The sequence below is a fragment of the Protopterus annectens genome, chromosome 8.part0 (assembly GCF_019279795.1).
Source record: "Protopterus annectens isolate FY-2018-M chromosome 8.part0, PAN1.0, whole genome shotgun sequence".
Lineage (NCBI taxonomy): Eukaryota > Metazoa > Chordata > Ceratodontiformes > Protopteridae > Protopterus > Protopterus annectens.
In genome coordinates, this window is record NC_056741.1 from 258,431,836 (window position 1) to 258,447,612 (window position 15,777).

General features: G+C 45.4%; 1 protein-coding gene across 2 annotated transcripts in view; it reads left to right on the forward strand.

Moving 5' to 3' along the window:
* The window catches only part of DENND4B (DENN domain containing 4B), a 2,518,380-nt gene that overhangs the window by 449,672 nt on the left and 2,052,931 nt on the right, over window positions 1-15,777 (forward strand). The window lies entirely within an intron of this gene.

Sequence of the window (15,777 nt, forward strand, 5' to 3'; positions counted from 1 at the left end):
TTGTTAAAAATGTGACTGTGGGATTTACCTAAGACAGATAAGGAGGCAATTCAGTTATTTCAACAGTATGGAATTATACACAGTTTTAAGGAATGCACTTCAGGACATGAAATGAAATTATACTATGGAAAACAAATATTTTGGAAATGCAACTCTGATAAATGCTACCAATATATAGGAGTTCGGGAAGGTAACTTTTTTGAAGGAAGTAGAATTTCTTTTACAAGTGCTGTTAGTTTTATATACTGTTGGTGTAAGCAGTTAACTAGCATTCATTTCTGTCGCAAAGAATTGGATATGGCTGACAAAACAGTTATTGACTGGAGTAATTATTTAAGTGATGTATGTACCATGGAGGTGGAAAAACAAGAGAAGAAAAAGATCGGAGGGCCAGGACATATAGTGGAAATCGAAAGTTTATTTACTCGGTGGAAAAATAACAGCGGTCACATCCTACCTCAACAGCGGATTTTCGGAGGGATCTGTAGGGAAACGAAAGAAATGTTTGTAGTAAAAGTGCCTGATAGAACTGCCTCTACATTGTTTGACCAAATACAAAAAAAATCAAAGAAGGCAGCATTATATACTCAGACTCCTGGAAAGCATACCAAACAAAACAACTACAAGAAGCTGGCTTCAGCCATGACAAAGTTAATCACAACTACAATTTTGTTGACCCAGACACTGGAGAAAGAATGTGGGGCTCAGTAAAGTGGAGAAACCGGAAACAACGAGGAACTGCACGTCACCATCTACAATTCCTATCTTATTGAATATATGTGGCGCGAAACACAACTATCAAATTCAAAAGACTGCTTTGAAGAACTATTAAAAGCCATCGCTAACCACTTTCCTCCACAAAAAAACAAAAAATCAATACCGACAACTACCACAGCAATTAACCAACCAGCTACTTCTAAGCCTTCAACAGTAAAAAAACAGAACACCCAGTGAACTATCCACATCTTCAGAACTATCTACACTGTCAACCAATATAACAGCAACTGAAGAATCCACAAGTAACAATATTAAACAGTAGAGCCCTAACAGCTGTGAAAATTAATGACATTCAAAAATACATGCAATAAAGACGCAAAGCAGTACTCTGAATTTAGCTGTGTTACACTGCATATGTACCATTCAGTGAATACAGTTTAACCATTAAATACTTTCCTCAATCACTTACCTTGTCTCCATTTTCTTCTTTTTTTAATGAAAGCATTTAAGTAATCCAAGAATTGAATAATCCTTACGACTTTCTTCCGTTGACCAAACAAATACAGCTGAAAAATAAATCTCCATATCCAACAAACCAAAAGCTCCTTCGATTGTTCCGATAGCGCCAAAAGTAATTTCCAGCCAAAGTTCCAACGATAACTCCAAATTAAAAAATACCATCAGTTATCCAAACAATATATCCAAAAGTCCTTTTCAACCCAATGAAGTTTGAAACAAACCATTTATTTCATAGACATAAAGATGCTTTCGCACGTAGTACACCCACGCTTCTTCAGATAACATTAAATACAATCATTCAATAGAAACAATTTATCTATAAGCACCAGTTAAAGCAACACTAGGAAACTGTGGTGCATAGTGCAGTCACTAAAAGAATGATAGATAAATAAAAACTATAAATATCTTGACCAACCATCGAACAGGGACAACTATATTCTAAAACAGCAGAGTCAAACCTGAAATCTGGTTGACTTGTATATAAATTTAAAACGCATACCCTGCAAAATCCCAATGAAGTTCCAACGATGGCTTCTAAAGTCCAAAAAACACCATTGATTGCCCCAGTGATCGATCCAAAAGTCTTTTCCAAATAAACAAATTTCCAGTGATAGTTTCCAAAGTCCTTAGACAGCTCCAAAACGAACACCACCATCCAACGATACATCCAAGATGAAAAGCACCTTTAGCGATCCCCAAATCCTTCGATAACTTCTCCAAAACGAACACCACCTTCCAAGGACACATCCAGAATGAAAAGCACCTTTAACAATCCTTCGATAATTCCCATACGACCAGCCAATTCCTGCGACAGCATTCAAATGTAAAGCACCTTCGGAAAATCGCGTATAAATACACATAACAACGTAATGCACAGTGTCTTTTCAGCACACTGTGCACCTATCCAAAAATTGTACCCATTAAACATTAAAAAATCCCCCATCAATATCCCAGCATACTTTTCAACAGGTCACCCTTCCTTAATACACTACATTTACTTAAAATTCAAATAAATGGTGGAAAGTACAGTACATCGCAAAATCTGGTTGCGATAATACACAAGTACCGATTCTAATTGTGTATGGTACAGCAGCTAATCAGATCCTTAATCACTTTGGATAACAGAAGTAAACAGATGCAAGGGGTGTTGAAAATATTCCATATTCTCAAGATTCCCTACATTAAGGATAGGTTTTGGTGGCCCATCAAACAGAAGTCCCAACCGAACAAAAAACAAGAATCCAAAAGGAAATTGCAGGATACAAACTTAGCCAAACCTAACGAGGGTGTTTCCCAAAAAAGAACCTCACTTTCCAACCTATAACTATGCCAAAGTCAGGCACCCATTTTTGCCAACTTCCCCTCTGCAGTTAGCTCATATCATGGTGTGGCCATTAGTGGTTTCTGACAAATGGGTGCTCAGCATCATTTGCAGAGGCTACAGGTGGCAGTGGAAGGTACATCTGCCTCCAGTCAAGGGGGTTCCCCCTCACCCACCAGACTTTTATTCCCATCATATATACTTTGGCAAGTGCTGGAGTCAGGGTCATAGAACCAGTCTCTCCTTTGGAGAAAATGAAAGGTTTCTATTCCAGAATTTTCTTGGTGCACAAAGAGCAGTTACAGAGACTGGTGTTAGATCTGTCCTTTCTTATTATTTTTGTCAACCTCCCTGAGTTAAAGATGCTTATCCTACATACATTGCTTACTCTTTTGCTGGACCACTATTTCATGGTGACCCTGGACATGGATGTGTATAACCATTGCTTATCACTTCAGGAAATATCTTGAGATTTGTTGTCTGGTTTGCACTATCAGTTCTCTGCATTGCCTTTTGTGCTATCCATTGGAACTGAAGTGTTTACCAAATGTCTTGCTCCAGTAGTGGCTCACTGCTGGAGTCTTGACGTTCACATTTTTCATTACTTAGTCGACTTGCTGATCTGTACCAAGTCTTTATCCCGGTGTTTGGAATTATTAGAGTAGGTCACAACCTTACTCTCCCAGCCAAGGTTCAAGTTGAACATTCAGAAGTCATGTCTGATAGCTTTGTTAAAGTCTTGTTTTCATGGGGGGCTTAATCGACACTAATGAAAGAATGGTCTTTCTTCCCAAAGACAAGGTCCTGTCTTAACAGATGGCATTTCAAGATCCTACAGGAGGAACATCGCCTTGACGAGAGAATTCCTAAAAATTGTAGGAGTTAAGGTGTCCATGATTTTCATGATCCCTCTGGCCCATATCCATATGAAAGAAATTCATTGGTATGTCTGGAAATGTTCAGCACCTAAATTCCCTGGAATCTCAGTTGCTGGAGCTGCCCTTCATCAGACAAGAGTTATAGTAGTGGGGAGCTCCAGTTGGGTATCAGTGTAGAACCTCACTTTTTCCCTAATCTATCCATCCATCCATCCACAACCCCTTTTTTCCCATTTTTTTGCACAATTTCCTAGCACAAATCTGCTCTAACAGATTTTCCCAACTTAACTTGGGAGCTGTAATCAATGGGAGAGCAAGTATGGGCCCACTTGGTGGGCGAGCAAGGATGCATGGAAGCATATCAGTATCAGAGAGTATTGGCAAGGATCCATGCCTTGAAAATCCTTCACCTGTCGACTTTGGGTCCTTTTCTGTTGGTTACGGACAACATTACAGTAATGTGGTACTTCAACAAATAAGGGAGTACAGGGTCATATCCTCTGTACCAGTTGGCAGCGATAGCCTGGGAATTGGCTTTACAGCACTTTTTACTTCTTCAGGTACCATACATCCCTTCAAAACCAAATGTTGTGGCCCAGACTAAGTAGATCCTGGGCAGGCCTGCTCAAGTGATGGTTCAAAATAGTAGTGGTCTGAGATTTATTCCAGATGTGAAGAATGTCTCAAATAAATCTATTAATGTTCTTTAAAAGCAGACATCTGGTGCAGTTCTTTTCCATATATTCCTGCAGCCATGCTGGGAGGACCAGTGCATTACTGTTCACTTCGACGGAAATGTTCCTGTATGCGTTTCCATTCTTTCTTCTGATTGACAAGGTACTTACTTCCGAATGTTCAGAAATAAATGCTGAAGGTAATTGTGGTGATCACTTATTGGCTCAGTCAGTCTTATTTCCTCACACTGTGGATTTGCTCTCAGTCTCTGGGTCAACTAGTGCACTGCAGTTTGGAGCAACAATGACTGACAGCCTGGATGATTCAGTCTTGACGCTCTTTAGGTACGTTTCATGAGGATGTAGAGCAGGTGTTAATGGAGGCCAGAAAACCCGCTACTAAAAAATCTTATGTTTACAAATGAATGAGGTTTTCTAAGTATTGCCTGAATGGGAAAATGGTTCCTTGAGGTTAACATCTCTCTGGTCTTAAAGTATTTGACAGAGATTCTTAAGGATGGGTTATCATGAGCATCCAAAAAAAGATGCATTTAGCGACCACTTCTGCTTGACTGTCAATCCATCTCTTCTCTTTTGTTAACAGTTCATGAAAGATGTATTGCCTATGAGACCCCCCACACACACACACACACACAGGCACATTCCTCCTTCATGCAATCCCAGCTGTATTTCAGCTGCTCAGGCTGATCTGAAGTTCTTAATGTGAAAAACTGTAACTTATTGCTCTGGCATCTGCAAGGTGAGTCTGAACTACAGGCTGTCATGTTGAGACAGCCTTGACTGATTTTCCACAGGGATAGGGTTGTGTTGCATATTAAACCGGCTTTCATACCAAAAGTGGTCTCAGAATGTGCTGTCTCTATTAATCTTCCTGTGTTCTTCCCTGAACCAAAGAATAAGAGGGAGAGAGTACTTCATATTGTGGATGTGTATTGGCAGCTTAGGTACTACTTTGACAAAACAAAACCCTGTAGGAGGGGCAAAGAAGGGTCATCCTGTTTCTAAGCAAACCATTGTTCATTGGTTGTCCTCTGGAATTATTTTTTGTTACACCCACAATAGCAAGGCAAATCCAGGAAAGGTTCATAGGTTCATACTAGGCTATCTGCCCGAGGGCATTTACAAGTCTAGCCCATAGTTTTGTGGCTTTTAGTTTGGAGAAACTATGCCCATTATTTTGCTGTGCCTCTGTCGAGCAGTGACACTGAGGTAATCCCTGGGGTATATCTGCGATCTCCCATCCATTGGTCAAGATTCCTCTTGAACAAGGCCAGCGAGTTGCTCTGCCTCACATATACCGGGATTTTGTTCCACAGCGTAGGGAGTCTTTGGGTGATGAATCTGTCCCTCCAGCACGTCCTATTAATAACCGTGTTGAGGTTTAAGTCTCCCACCTTTGTGGCTCTGAGGGATCTAGATTTTTTGAGGTGAAGCATGTTCATCAAATCTGGGTTTGACATGGCCTTGTATGTCAGGCACAGGTCACCTCTGAGCAAGCGGTAAGTGACTGAATAGAGCTGGAGTTCTTTCAGTTGGGCAGCATAAGATAGATTTTTGAGACCCTTTATCCTTTTGGTGAGGAACTTTTGGGGCCTCTCCAGCTGCTGCAAGTGTCGGGTCAGATACATTCCGAATGGGGCATTGTACTCAATCATTGGTCTGATGAGTGATGAGTACAGGGAGACTATGACCTCCCTTGATCTAGATGTGAATCCCTTCATGATCAGGTGGGCAATGTAGAAGGTCTTCCTAACTACTTTAGCAACATGAGTGTCGAATGAAAGGTTACTGTCAACCTGGGTCCCCAGGTCCCTGATAACTTCTTCTGTGCTCAGTGGATTGCCACCTATATGGTAGCTAGGGGTAACCTTGTTTTTCTATGACTATGCATTTCTTGGCATTTAACTTTAGGCCATGGCTCTGGCACCAGTTGTCCGTTTCTGTGAGACCCTTCTGAAGGATATCTGTGTCAGATGTGTTAAGTTTGCAGTCATCTGCAAACTTTGTCAGCCATAACCCTCCTGTGTTTGCTTGTACTGGAAAAGTAGATGCCGAACAAGAGTGGGCCCAGGACTGAGCCCTGTGGGACGCCACTTGTGACAGGCTTTGAGTCTGACATGGCGCCAGCAACTCTGACCCTGTGGGTTCTGTCACTCAGCCAGTTTGCAACCCATCTTGTGATGTATGGGTTTACATTTAAGCTGATGAGGTTTTCAATGATACCCGAGTGGGGTATTGTATCGAAGGCCTTTGCCAGGTCGAGGTAGGCTGTATGGACTGCCTTTCCCTCATCAATGGCCTTGGTGACTGTTTCGAAAAAGTCAACCAAGTTTAAAAGGCATGATCTGCCTTTGACAAAGCCAAACTGGGTTGGATCCAAAGTCTGCAAATTCCCTATGTCTTTATTTATGAGATCCATTATGATCCTCTCCATGGCTTTGCAGATAAGGCTTGTCAAGCTAATGGGATGGTAATTTCCAGGGTCAGTGGAGGCACCGCCTTTGTGAAGTGGGACCACAGCGCCACTCCTGCGTTAGAGATGTTTGGGGGGCTACAATCATTTGGTATAGATATCTCTCCTTTTGGGGGGGAGGGAGGGGAGAAGTTTGCACTGAACCTGTCAGCCAGTATGTTGGCAATGTCTGTAGGATCAGTAATCTTCACATCGTTTTGAACTAATTCTGAGCATATCTGGGAGTTTCCTCCCAGGTTTCTAACATAGCTAAAGAAGGCCTTATGATTATCTTTTGAGTCCTTAGCTATTTTTCTCTCAAAATTTGCTTTGGATGATTTTATGAGAGCTCTTAGCTTTTTACTTATAATGATCAAAGGTGTCTTACCTTTAAAGGATTTTGCTCTATCTTGTAGTAGCTTCCTCCTTTTGTTGTAGAGTTTGTTTATGGCTGGGGTCCACCAGACTGGCCTTTGGTACAAAGAGTCTTTGTTTTGCTTGGGATTGCCTGATCCATGCAGTCCTGCAGGTGCTGGTAGAAGGCATTTGTAAGTGATTCGGCGGCTTGAGTAATGTTGACCACCGGCTCGGGGGCCTTAAAGGAGACCACACTAGTCTTTAGAAGTGTGAAGTCAGCTTTTGAGAAGTTCTTTACTGTGGTCTTTTTTATTTCAGGTGGGGGCGGGATGAGGACCTCCATCGAGATTAGTTTGTGATCTGATCTCACCAGTGAGGGGTATACTTCTGGTGTTGAACATTGTGCTCCCATGTTCGTGATGATGAGATCAAGTATGTTTTCTCCTCTTGTGGAGATGGTGACTAGTTGTTCCATGGCATTTGAATTTATGAATTCCAGGAACTTTTGGGCTAGAGTGTTTGGGCTTGAGTAGTGTTCCCAGTCTATATTAGGGTAATTGAAGTCACCTAGTATGATGGTGTTCGGAGATACATTTATCCCCTCCAGTGTTTTCAGGAAAGCCATGTGAGGTTCCTGAGTTTGCGAGGGTGGCCTGTAACATGCTACAAATTGTAGAGCAGTCTTGCCTATGGTTAATTGCACCTGGATGGTCTCCGATGCATCGTGCGTTGCCACCAATCTTGAGGTGTGGGTGTCCTTGATGAATATGGATACCCTCCTTTCTTGGTATTGTCTGGATCATGATATGAGGTAAAACCTGATAGTGCTGGGGTGCTCTCAGGAGCCTTGAACCAGGTTTCTGTCACAGCACAGACATCGATGTTCTCCATACTGAGAAGGGACGCATTTTGAGATTGAGACTTCTGGCATTGAGCAGCATTACCCTTAGTTTTTTTCCATTATTGTGTTCTAAGGTGGTGGGTTTAGAATTTGAGCCTTGCCTAAAAGGCACTAAAGAGCCTTTGCCAATATCCGGAATCCCAGGTGACAGGTGCAAGCCCCCTTGCTTGCAGCGTGGCTTGTCCAGCATGTCATCCCAGGCAGACAGACATTGGATCCCCTTTGAATGACACCAGAGTTTAAGCCAATTGTTAAAGCTGATTATCTTATCTCTGTATTGTGGCATCATTCTTGGTGATGGTAGGATACTGCTCAAGGTCAGGGTCATACCTGCCTGGGCTACATAATCAAAGAGCTCCACGATGTCTCTTTACACCAGCGTGGACAATGACTGAGGACAGGCAGCTTACTGTGACCTTCTCCTTACTCAGTCTGGTGGCGGGACGTCAGTGTGTCTGACTATTGAGTCGTGTTTGTCCTTAAGGGCTGTGACTGTTTGACACTTTGACTGTGTGGTCTATGTGTTGCAGGTGTTGTGTTCTGAGGTGGTAGTTATTTGGGTGTCTGCTTTGGTGGCCTCTGCTGTTTTGGTAGATTTTGATCAGAGCCGTGTGTTTATGTGTTTGGCAATACATCTTTCATGAACTGTTAACAAAAGAGAAGAGATGGATTGACAGTCAATGCATCTTTTATCCTTAAGGTAAAAGTGCGTTCCACCAATGCCTTTTCCTCTGTAAGGTATGGGAAAGGAGTGGACTTGAAATATTCTAGAGGCTACAGATTCTTGCTTCTCCCATACCTTTAAGTACTACAAGTTGGATGATTTTTTTAAATCTAGAGCAGGTTTCACTAGGCCTGCTCTCTGGGTCTCCTGGACCCTTCTCATTCCTCCTCCAAGGATGGGTAAGCTTTGGGAATCTACCCATATGCTAGTAAGGCAGTGTGTTTTTTCTTTTAACATAGCACAGTTGCACAAGTTCTAAATACCTGTAACAGATGTTTGTATATCACACTGTCTTACTGGCAGTACCCACCTACCATGCCCTTTTATGGATGTACATAGTTTGGTGTTGGAGTTGCAACTGAGTTGTGCTCACTGGCTTCGTGAGTGCGTGTGTGCGCGTGTGTGAGCGTGTGAGTGTGTGCACGCATGTGTGTGCGGACTCGCTTGTATGTGTTTGTGTGCATTTGTTTATTTTAGTTTAGGACAGTAGGTGTTTACAAAGCTTCCATTGTCATCTTCTGTTACTGCCAGACCCTAGAAAACTGAAAAGGTCCTGTCTGTGGGCCTGACACATTAGCAGAGGAGGAGCTCTGAGCCTTTGTAGACAGCCAGAAAGGTGGTAGCAGGGCAATCCTACCCATATACCAGTAAGACAGTGTGTTCCACTGACATCTGCTGTTATAGGAAATAGGACTTATGCCTCAAATAGATCTATTAACTTCCTTAAAAATCAGACATCTGGTGGAATACTGTAACATATATCCCTGCAACTGTAATTTTTCTTTGTTACTTTTCACCATCTTGATTGGATGTGTACCTGACTGAGTTGTCAATTTATATTGCACCTTTATAGCAGTTAGATTTTTTTTTTAACTATGGACAGAAACATCTGTAATTCTTAAGTTAATCTATAGCAGTTGTGAAGAAGCTGTGGCAACAGTATCACCAAATGTGAAGTAGATGTTGTTGCAAAGTAAATTTCAATCATTAATTCACAAAATACAACCTTGGCACCAAAAGCATAGATGGAATTTTTTCTGCTGTGGGGACCTCTACACCCAAACGAGACTGCACACTCTTCACTTAAAGAACTACATTGCTCTATTTGTGAACAAATGTCTCCTAGTATTCCTATACCTACGGTAACTGCCTTTCTCTCTCTCCTGGCCCCCCCAACCCACCCACACACTCATACTCTCACATTCCAGGGAAGGCTGGCAAAATTCCCCAAGTTCCTGCAGCTTTTTTCCTGGTCCTAAAAGTACTGCCACCACTCTGAGTAAAGTCAGGAGGCTTCCAGTTCCCTGTCTGCTCCAATCTAGCCATTTAGTCTCTCTTTCACTGGCAGTTTGCCAAACCAGTTTTCTAAGATGTGTGACCTCTAGTTCGTTGTTCCTCAGTAGAGAAGTTAATGGTTGCCCTCATCTCTGCAAAGCAACATTATGAAAATACACTTGTAATAAATACTAGCCACAAGAGCTTAAAGGCAAATAGACATTGCTTTTGAGATGGAATGTTTTCCTTAAACTGTGGGAGAATCCCTGCATGAACGTATTTCAACACAAATGAGGACTGACCTGTAAGTTTTTTTCTGTTCCTTAAATGCATTTTGAAAGGCAGTGTAACACCACTTTAGCTGTTTGACATACTTTTGGGCTTGGAAGCTGTACCAGGCATATGTTTGTGCCACCCCCACTCCTACCAAAGTAATTGAAATGGCATTTGAAAGAAAGAAGCAGGGCTGATCTGTAGGCATCATTTTTTTTCTTTTAAAAACTGTTAAGTAGGCAGTAGATTGCATCTTAAACTGGCTAAGGTACAATGAAGTGGACTCTGTTGAAAAAATATTTCCCTACAGTATCATGTCTAATGTTGTACTGCTTATGGACTGCCTGAATTGCTCCTTTTCTTTTGGGATCCTCTTAGAAGTCACATAAAAACAGCATGTTTTCATGATAGGTGCTCTGCATAGGTTTTGCATATCAGCCGTAATAAAATCAACTAAAACAATTTATTTTATTTTGATTAATTCTTTGTTGACCTGGTTAGTCGCACTAGACTAAGTAGCCTCTTTTCAGGGGAGACCCACGTTGGTATGTATACTGCAAGAGGAAGTTTGGTTATGGTGTTTGGGAATTTCCTCTACTTGCCATTGTTGCATGTGTACCTATTTTGGAGCAGCACTTCTATTCTGTTCCAGGTGCAGAGTCAGCCTGGAAAACAGGGAGGCAGATGCAGAGAGGAGGAGATGATAGAGTGGCCGGAAAGAAACTGAGGAGAAAGAAAATATCAAGCACTGAGAATGAGTGCAGGATTCTGAGGAAATGTTTCAAAGAAATCTGTTTGAAGGAGATGATTCAGCAAATGATGGATGTATAATTACAACCCTTCAGTTGGGAGGGTTGTGGGATGACTTATGGTGGTGTAGAGTGAGCCAGAAAATGAAGATGTTTCTTGAGTGACATTATGGAGAAGATATAAAAGGAGAATGCAGGGACAGTCATGAAGAATAGTAGTGAAAGGAAATATATGCAGAGAAAGTAAAAGGCAAAGGTGGAGTAGCAGAAAATAAAACGGAAGAAAATGAAAAAAGGAACTACGTGGTAAGGATTCAAAGAAAAGAAGGTAATCAAATGGACAGGTATGAAGTGTGGGACAGTTTAATAGTGATTTTGGGTGTAGAAGCGCATGAGTTGTGAGCATTTATTTTATTAACAGATATTTTGTGACATTTTATTAGAAACTTTTTTCACTGGAAAATTTTCTTGGAGAATATGTAAAAGACTAACATGTAATCTTTGTGATAAAAGCATTTAACAGGGAAGCAATCAATCAGAAGTAGGAGATTCATTTGTCTGCAACCTGTGGGTTATGGATCCGATATCGGATCCGAACCGGCATGGTTTACCAGCTATGGATCCAAGCTCTCAGCTCCTCCCCTCACCCATAATGCCCTGCTCTACCCTCATGACCTCTGATCTCGTTTGCCGCGCATGGTGACTGGATTTGTTTCTCATGCTCTCAAGCTAAGTGCTAGTTTAAGTGTTAAATTTCAAAATTTAAAAGTTTTTATTGATTTTTTGTGTGAAAGTGTAGGTTTCCCCTTTGATATATTTACTTTTTTAGAGTTAATCTAAAAGTTATATCCCTCCCCTCGCTGTTAGCGTAGTGTGTGTGTGTTGGGCCTGTGAGTGTATTTTTGTTGTTTAGTTACTTTTATTTTAGTGACTACTGTGTTAGATTGGGATGTCAGAGCAACCCAAATCTATCTTTTCTAAATGCTCCGAGTGTGGCCATAAGCTTTCCCCAGCTGATGGCCACACTGTGTGATAAATGCCTGGGGTTGAACACCTCACATCTGGATGTTCCATTTGTGCAGGGTTCAACCCCAGGGCATTGAAGGAGCGGAGGTCCAAGCTTGTTTTGGCGGGCCTTTTACCGCCGGACTCGGCTCCGACCTCCGCTCCTGTTGGAGTAACCGTACCTACGGTTGTTCCTTCTGCGGCTCCCCCTCCTCCTCCTGGGACTCAACCTCCCGTTTCTGGTTCGGAGGAGAGGATGCTAGAAAGGGACGGAGGAGAAGCACCATAAGCGGCGGCGAGACCTCTGTTTCGCCCGCCAGCCAAGCGGCTTCTCCCCCGGCTCCATTGTCGGCTCGGTCTCCTCCTTCTCGGCTCCGGTCTCCAGTGTGTTTTTCACCGGGACCTGAGGAGGAGGAGACCCGATCTCCGTCGAGGCTATCGAGGAGGCACTCCAGGCCTACCTCGGTAGCCTCGTCGAGATCGTATAGCCTTCGGATGCTGATCTGGACCGGATGATGAGAAGGTTCATCCAGGCCCAGATGCAGATGGGAGTGCTCTTGCCTCCCCCCCCCCCTCTGGGGGGGGGCTCAACACCCTTTTTCAAACCGATTGCTCCTTCTCCAACCCGATACCCGGGCTCGGAGCAGCTGGAGCCGAGCAGCTTCGGAGCCGGGGGTAGGTCGGATCCGATAGTACTTGTTACTTCGGATCCGACCTTGCCCTCGAGTGCATCGGATCCGACCTCTCGGAGCCTGGATCCGAGCCTCGGATCCGGGGGGACCAGTGCTCGCCGGTTGCCGTCTGTGTCGGAGCGCACTGTCGCCGGATCCGGCGCCGGCGCCGGCTCCGATCCACTCTTCGGATCCGAGGAGGAGCCGATTGTCGGATCCTTTGGTCGAGGTCGGCCCCCCTTCGGCGTTTGATGTAGTGGAGAGGGCCCTGTTGAGGGTCTCCGGACCCCCGGCACTTGTTTCGGCTCCGTCCCGCGCTCATCTGCACTGGGTCAGGCTTCCACCATCCGGCCCTTGGGACAGCCCGCTTCTGTGCCCCAAGCTGCTCCACTGGAACAGGTTGTTGCTTGCGAGGAGTCCTCTGACAGCCCCCCAGAGGATATTCCTCGTAAGCATACGTGCAAAAGGAGGCACATTGACTCCCCCGAGTCTCTCACGGAAGACACGGACTTGGAGGAAGGGGAAGGCTCCCCACGGTCACCCCCCGAGGATGTCTCATTTGGGGACATCATGGAAATGCTCCGTATTGGGGGGGGTGGTCTGCCCCCAAGTCTTCCTCGGACGAGTCCGTGTTCTTGGAGGCATTTGAAGCGGGCCCGTCTACCTCTTGGGTGTCCCGTCCTGCCGACCCCCTGGTGGACCTTATTACCACCAGGGCGTGGAAGGAACCGGACACCGTGGAGCCAATCCCTAAGAGGCCCGATAGGATCCTCAGCCCACCGTCCGACCGTGCCCATTGGAGTAAGGGGCCTCTGGTAGATGCCATGTTGACGGCCGCGGCCACCAAGAGGGAACTTGCCCAGGAGAGTCCCTCAGTCCATCCCCCGAGCAAGGAGTCTCGGATGATGGACCGCTTGGGGAAGCGGATGTTTAGTTCAGCGACCTTCTCGGTAAGGGCGCTGAACTATCTGGCACACGTCATTAGGATGCAGCGAGATCTCATTAAAGAATACGCTGCATCTCCCCCAGAGTCCATGTCGGAGGAGGACAAGATGCTGCACTCCACACGCATGGCCACTCTTAGATCAGTTACTAATACCTCTATGCGGCTACTCTCCCATGCTACGGAAGGTGCCGCTAGAGCAGCAGGGGCAGGCCTAGTCACTAGACGTCAGGCCTGGCTCCGTCACTGCAATTTTTCTGAGCCCTTCAAAGCGTCGTTTGCGAAAGCCCCCTTTGATGGTTCTGCCCTTTTTGGCAAAACCGTTCGCGACACTTTGACCCAGAGCGAGAAGGACGGGAAGACGCTGTCTGCCGTCGGAATCCACTTCTCTGCACCCCAGAGGCCCTATTCTAGGAACCAAAAGGGTCAGAAGAAGATGTGGTTCCGGAAGTCGCAGCAATCTCAGCCTGCTCCGGACAACCAGTCCTTCCGTGGCAGAGGAGGACAGGGAGGGCGCCCTAGAGGCAGAGGGGCTCCCAGGAACTTCGGGTCCAGAGAACCTTTCTCTGAACGACCCGCGCAGCAGCCCTGAAGGGTTGCCCGGCTGCTCCACTCTGGAGGCAGTCGGGGGCGTTGAGCACCTAGCGGCATGGGAGTCCATAACATCAGACCGCTGGGTTCTCCAGATAATATCCGGAGGATACCACATCCCTTTTTGTCACACACCAAAATTGAAGTCCCTTCCGGACGTCCCACCCGGTCAAAGGGAGGCCGCTTTGGCAGAAATTGGCCATCTGCTAAAGAAAAGAGCCATCCAGCCCGTCCCCCCAGACCAGATCGGATCAGGGTTCTACTCCAGGTTCTTTTTAGTGCCAAAAGGCGGGGATCTAAGACCAATTTTAGACCTTTCTCTCTTGAACCTGGCAGTTCCCAAGGAGAAGTTCGAATGGTCACTTTACAGTCTATTCTCCCCTTCTGGGAGAAAATCACTGGATGTGCTCCATAGACCTCAAGGATGCGTACTACCACATTCTCATGGACAGACGCTCCAGGAGGTTTCTCCGCTTCCGACTAGGAGCCAGTCACTACCAATTTCGGGTCCTTCCCTTTGGTCTCACCACAGCCCCCAGGGTGTTCACCAAAGTACTAGCAGTGGTAGCGGCCCACCTGAGGCTTCAGGGGGTGCAGGTCTTTCCCTACCTAGACGACTGGCTCCTTACCGCCCCAACAAGGCATCTACTACTATTGGCGCGAGACTCCTTTCTCCATCTTGCTCCCAGTCTGGGCATAACTATAAATACAAAAAAATCCAACCTAGCACCCTCACAGTTAATAGATTTTATAGGGGCCAGGTTAGACACAAGGAGTTCAAAAGCCTTCCTCACTGCGGACAGAGTTCAAAATCTGCAGCTCCAGGTGCGGGCCATTCTCCTCACAAATCAAGTTCCGGCGGAGTTGGTCCTGAGGGCTCTAGGGTCCATGGCGTCTGCTATAGCACTTCTTCCTCTCGCCAGACTACATATGCGCATCCTCCAGTGGACTCTTTTAGTACAGTGGTCTTACCTTGCTCTTCCTATGCATCATCCCATTGCGATCAGCAAGGCTTGCAAGCGGTCCCTCCTGTGGTGGCTTCACTCTCCAGATCTCCACAGAGGCCGCCCATTTTGTGCTTCTCCCCCTCTCGCCACGGTGACCACGGACGCCTCCCGCCTCTGGTGGGGGGCATTGCAGGCGGACCGTCCAAGGCACGTGGAACGATTCAGAGACCTCACTGCATATCAACGTCCTAGAGATGAGAGCGGTGCTCTTAGCGTTGCTAGCACTTCAAGACTTTCTTCCTTTGGGAACAATTGCGATTCAATCGGACAACATGTCGGTTGTCTGGTATATCAACAAGCAGGGAGGAACCAGGTCTTACCCTCTTTGTCGAGAAGCCATGAGGGTTTGGGAATGGGCAATCTCCACCAACCGCTTTCTCATAGCAACGCACATTCCGGGTCGGTCCAACATCCTGGCGGACAAACTCAGTCGCACCATTCTAACCCCTTACAAGTGGTCTCTCAATTCTCAAGTAGCGGAACGCATATTCGCACGGTGGGGAACTCCTTCTTGCGATCTTTTTGCCTCTCCCTCAAACACCAAGTGCGACAGTTTTTTCGCTCTGATTCCTCCTCCTGGAGGCTCTCCAAGAGACGCTCTGGTGCATGCTTGGCCACCCGGTCTTCTGTATGCTTATCCCCCCTTGCCTCTGATGCTTCAGGTTCTTCAGAAAGCGTCTCGGGTGGGTTGCAGAATGA